General features: G+C 44.8%; 1 protein-coding gene across 8 annotated transcripts in view; it reads right to left on the reverse strand.

Moving 5' to 3' along the window:
- The window catches only part of CALD1 (caldesmon 1), a 212,820-nt gene extending 207,119 nt beyond the window's left edge, over positions 1–5,701 (reverse strand). For 5 of the 8 annotated variants that reach the window (XM_040061880.2, XM_040061885.2, XM_040061883.2 and 2 more), the window contains exon 1: positions 5,338–5,671. The gene's annotated coding sequence lies outside the window, so the exon portion shown is untranslated. Of the gene's footprint in view, positions 1–5,337 lie in introns of all 8 variants that reach the window. The other 3 variants (XM_040061889.2, XM_040061891.2, XM_040061888.1) reach the window with 3 other exon arrangements.
- Positions 5,702–6,000: the final 299 nt, after the last annotated feature.

Consider the following 6,000-nt stretch of genomic DNA (forward strand, 5'->3'; position numbering starts at 1 on the left):
CCTTTCTGATGGTTTCTCGCATCCAAAGGGCTCAGGAAACCCATGTTTTGGAAGTTGGTTGCTATTAAAGCAGAACAAGTTCTAACAAGTTGTGCTTCAAAGTGGATTTCCCCCAAATTCTTGCCAGATGCAACCGGAATCTGTTTGTGCCCGGCGCAGCTGGTAACGCATTTGTTCTCACTGATATCATGGAAAGGCAAAGGAGAAATTAAAACATGGCAAAGTCACACTGGCACCATACTTCATTCAGAGATGTCAGCACCCTGGTAGCTGAAAACACAGTTACTGTGTTGAGACATGTTTTAAAATAATTTAGGATGGAAGAGCTACAAAAAAATTGACGCTTCGGGAAAAGAAGCAATCAGCTATAAGTTAACCATGGATCGCATTTAGCTTCAAGTAGCTTCCTTGTTAGGGTATTTCAGCAAAGAAGAATGCTCTAATTGACTCATTTCCAGGGTTCAGAGGTCCTGCAGTTGTGTACATAATTAGTCTATCATTAGAAATTGCCTCTCCTCTGTCTGTACAGCCAAAGCAGTGGTTTAACTCAGTGTTATCACAAGCTGTCGAGCGCAGAGGATCCCACAGAGTCAGACCACGCTGCCTTTATGGTGTGAGAATCATATTTACTGCACAGCACCTCCCTAGTTTAAGAACATACCTGACACAGGTTGCATCCTGAACATGCATGCTCTTACCACCCTGCATCCAAGAGTGTGGCCAGAATTGCCACAGTTACTGAGAACCCAAAATGAGAAAATATTTTCCTTCATTTAGCACCACCTGCCCAAAAAGAAGCTGCTGAACTACTCCCCAGGTCATGCAAACCAGCTGCCAGTTTTTAAAATGGAAGAGGCAAGCAGTGTCCATGGCCACACTTGCAGCTATGACCAAAGGAAGGGAAGAACCTGGTGAATTAAAGGGGATTTTTTAATGCAAGCAGTTGGTTACACTTGGAATTAATCATCTGACATCTGTTAGGCCAACTCCATATAGCAGCAGGATGGTGGTGAAATGAAATCACTTACATTGAGATAGGGATTGAGAAAGCTGCTTTGCAAAAGCATCAAAAACCAGTAAAGTACACCATTTGGAAATTGGTGAAAACTGCAGATTTCACAATTTAAGTTTCCTGCCTTTAGAAGACCAAATACAACTACCAATTAATTTACTACATGTGTTTACTTCTGTTATCTTAAATGTGTAGTAGCTGGCTTGCATTTACCTTGTAATTTTTCTGGGAAAACACATTGGAATGGTGAGCAAAGAGTAAAGAATTAATCACTCCAGGCTCAGCAAGAGAGCAAAGAGGCTCTGCTGTGGAGTCTGCAGCCATCCCAAATGCTCACACAGCCCTAAAAGAAGCAGCAATAAACAAAGTACTGTCCAAGGATGGGAAAGGAAGATTGGCTTACATCAGTGACTGCTCACTCCTGAGGAGTTTTTCAACAGCTGCCAGCTACAATTTTCCCTTGATGCTTCTGATGCTGTCCACTCAGATGTTGACAGACTAGACAGACCCTTGAGGACAACCCTCACACTCCAGTGGAAACAGGACAAGTCATCACATGAGCAAAAGCTCTCCCGTTCCTGGGTTACAGCCCACATCCCTAAACTTCCCTTCCCAGGAGCAAAAATTCTGACAGCTCCTTCAGCACCCACTTCTTGAAAATTCACTTTCCCTTGCCCTGGGAACAAACATTTCAGCACCTTCCTCTCCTGATGAGGTCCCCAGGCACAGATTCCAGTGGAGGAGCATGGGCTGAGGGACTGCAGGTGACAATTCAGCTGCTGGGACAAACCAAACACATTTCAAGTCCATGCTGCATATGTGGCCTGCATTTGTCTTCCACACAAATGCTGGTTCTCTCTTGGAACTGTTTCCTTTTTAAAATACATGTGTATGTGTTGAAGGTGGCCAAAGATTGGAAGCTTTATCAAGTTTAACCAACAGGCTTGCAGGATGGTGGAGAAAGGGAGTGGTATTAGCTGAGCATCCTCCTCAGCGCATCAGAAAGGGAATTTAACAAAAATAACTTCCTCAAAAAGAAAGCTTACAAGCCAGCTTTGCATATTCTGAAGATGAACTCCCACCACAAAATTAACACTCAGATCTGCAAACCTTCATTGTGATGAAAAGTGAGACCTCTTGATCACAACCCCCCCTCCCAGCAGCCAGTAACTCTGGTGAGAGCCCCAGGGCTGAGGCAGAAAAAGCCTCAACCCCACTGGAGAACCCCCAAATCTGCAGGTCATGGTCCAGCCCTCCAACACCCCACAAAAATCTGGGTCACATCTTTACAACATGGTTATTTAAAACAGGTTATTCCCTCTGCCACCCAAGGATTTCAAGCCAGCTCACACAGATTATGTCTCCCTCCAGGCAAGAAGAACATTCATCTTACCTGAAGGATGCAATAAGAAGGAATGATCTCTTGTGCTGTAACTATTACACACGCCCTAGTCTCAAGATTAAAAGTTTTCTTATTCCCTGTCCACATGGACACCACGTGTGCGAGGAAATGCTTTAATTAAATTAATTGAACGACAATGCGAGCCATAATTTAAATAATAGAAAAATGAGGTATTGAGTTTCCAAGGATATTTTGTGATTGGAATGAGAGCAGCTGCCAAAAGACAAAAAAAAAAAAGCTTGAGGGCAAACAGAACCTATGGGTTTGGGCACCAGCAGGTAAGCAGAACACTGAATCTGAGATTGATTACATGGGTTTGTCTAGTTTGAAAAGAGAGAGACTGAAGAATTAGCAAAGCCCTCTGAAATAAAACTCACATGTAAAAAAAAAAAATACTGAACATACTCTACTGATAAACTGAAAACAGCAGTGTCCTCTTCCTGTGAGGACAGAGTCTCCTGTGGAGAAGGAGAAAGAGAAACTCTGCTTTGTTAGAGTGGTTTCGCAGGAGTTACAGTTGGTTCAGGTAGGATTACTGATTATCTGATTCGGTCCTGCCTGATTTTAGCTAACTCTTGGGTGAAGATCCAGTGTGTGCTTAGAAAAAGTCATCTTCTAAGATACAGACAGCTGAGAGAAGCCTTCACCAATTTCTGTGGTACTTCAAGAAAGTGCTCCCAGTGCAAATGAACCTTGCAGGTTGGGATTCCCACATTTGTATCTGCCATTAAAAAACCAAAACACCTTACTGCACCATCTGGGCAAGCATCCTGGCCATCTGAGGCTGCTAGGGTCTGTCTTCAAATGGAACCTGCATCTCCTGTCCTCACAGGGCACTGGTAATGCTTTCAGAATCGTGGAGGGCAGAAAGTAGCACGGCATAAACACTGCCTGGAGAAACCAGCAGGGAAACCCTTACCAGACCAACAGGCGTACACTGTGCTAAACAAAAATATTAAATATTCTTCACTGTCCAAAGCCACAGCCCAAAATTAAGACAAGAAGAGGCACAGGTATCAGACCTAACCCAGCTCTGCAGCAACTACTGCTTAACTCAGTAAGAACATAAATATGTATGGATGAAATAAAAAATTGTGAATGAAACTCTCAAACCCAATTCCCACAGGCTGCCCCAACACCAGCTATAAATATTTTAACAGGTCCATTGTTTTAGCTTAAAGACAGAAGGACTAATAACATCTTGCTTCAAGTTTTTCAATAATTGGCAATATTTTGAGAGCACCTGGAGACAAAAGCTCATGGGAGAATTACAGGCTTCATTGGAAATGATGGACTTACTATTGCAGAGGGGAAAAAAATGGATAACTCAATATTTTCCTAAGTCTCATTAACTTAAACCAAGTACAGAATTTGGGAGGAGTCTGACTCATGATACTGGAATGTTCAGTGCTGTCAATATTGAACGAGCTCACTGTCACACCCACCCTTTCTACATCCCAGCCTGGACAACAGGACTAAGCACAGATCTAGATTTGGATTCTGAACCCAGAAATCCATCAGTGATCAAATTTAATCACATCAACCCCGTAGTTATGAACCACCTCCAATGGACAATGAAAGCGCCTCTATAAGCAAGCAACCACTGCAAAACCCATTACAAAGAGCATAAAGGACCCAGTTGTTTTAATTTCAAATTAGCCAGGTTTGTTTCAATCCCAAACCACTGCCAAAATAAACCACAATGCCTACAGTTACATCATAGCACAAAAGGCAACCCAAGTATCCCTTTCCCGAGGCAATGATGGCATCTACTCAATTTCAGTTCACGTTATTAGCTGTGCAGCAACAGCAGAGGCAGAGCATTGGGGCATTAAATATTGAGTGTCCTTAACACAGCTCTGAAAATCCCCCACAGGCTCAGATGCCTGAAGCCCTACCTCACAACTCCAGAGCAGAATACGTGAAGGCACGTATTTCTTATCTAGGCACACAGATCTGCAAACCCTCATTTTAATCAAATGCCTTTCTTCTGAAACCTATTGCAGACCTCTTCCCCTCTGCTTCTCCAGCAGCGGGCTCCAATTGCTGCCAGACCTCTGCTTATGCAAATGGGAAGAAATTCCATCTCCCATTTAGACAATGCCACAAAAATGACCCTCTTAATTAGCTTCAGGTTCTTTTCCAGAAAGTTTACCAGGGGGTCAGAAGAGCAGTAAAGCCACAGGAGAAAGAGTGCAGGAGCAGCTTGGTCCCTGAACCAGCTCAGCCTCCCCACAAGGGTCTGTCCAGGGCCACAGAGATAAGATTGCACATCCAGGCAACCTGTGAAACAGCTCCTGCAAAAGCTCAGGAGATCTGAGGAGTGCAGGGCCACCGATGGAGAGGCAGGAGGCTGCTCCTGGACAGGCACACCTCAGCTACCACAAGTTCTTTGCACCGTCCTCAGCTCCAGCTGCCTTTCTGTGCAGGCAAGGTGACTGCTCCCTAAAAGCTCCTTTCTTTGCCACACTCAGTATTTTTTAAGCCATTTGCAGCTGCTCGTCTCACTGAGCTCTCAAGGCCCTCCTGATGCAAGTCTTCCTGAAACAACTTCACCCCAAACCTTTCCTTTTTTCTCCTTACACCCCTGCAACCGCAATTATGATGATTTCTGCAAGTTACCTGCACCCAGCCCAAGAGCAAGACTACAGCACAGGTTATCTGGTGCTGCTTGACCTTTCAGGTAGCTGAGAGCACACAAACAATTTAAAACCAGACATATTATTGCCTTTCACTCAGCCAGTGCAGGATGCACCATGGCAGGTGTACAGCTATCCTGTGTGGGAGAAGGAGATGAGGAAACATCTTCAAAACATAATCATTAAACCATAGGGGAAGGAGAAAAAAAAAAAAAAAAATACAAACAGGCTTTGCTGAGTCCATCATTACCAAGTTAATTTCAAGCTACACATTTTCCTTTTACCTTTGCCGAGCGCTTGAGGACAAAATCTCCCAAATTTCGAGGAGCTGAGGGCAACGCAGCGGAGGCAGGACACAGATCAGGCAGCTTCTGGGGATGCTGGCAGCAGCAACAGCTCCAGGCAGCAAAGCAAGCCCAGGGTCCAGCCAGGGATCCTCTCAAGAGCAGCTGGAAATGGACAATGCACCCTGGAGAACCCCATGGAGGAGACAGCCACCAAATCCACAGGAGGAAGAACAAAGGGCAAAACTGGCAACCAACACCCCACAGCAGTTCCTGACTGGGGCTGAGCTTAAATAAAACCCCTGTGCCCCTGGCAGTGGAGGCAGCACTCAGGTGAGTTAAATAAAGCCCCTGGCAGTGGAGGCAGCACTCAGGTGAGTTAAATAAAGCCCCTGGCAGTGGGGGCAGCACTCAGGTGAGTTAAATAAAGCCCCTGGCAGTGGAGGCAGCACTCAGGTGAGTTAAATAAAGCCCCTGGCAGTGGAGGCAGCACTCAGGTGAGTTAAATAAAGCCCCTGGCAGTGGAGGCAGCACTCAGGGGAAGCTGATCAGAGACATCACAGCCAATTAAGGCCCTGACCATGAGCAGCTGGTGTTGCCTTTTCTGGAATTTCATCAGCACAAGCAATATGGTGAAAAAAAAAAAAAAAAAAAAAAAAAAAA

Source organism: Hirundo rustica, chromosome 4 (genome assembly GCF_015227805.2).
Source record: "Hirundo rustica isolate bHirRus1 chromosome 4, bHirRus1.pri.v3, whole genome shotgun sequence".
NCBI classification, from domain to species: Eukaryota; Metazoa; Chordata; class Aves; order Passeriformes; family Hirundinidae; genus Hirundo; species Hirundo rustica.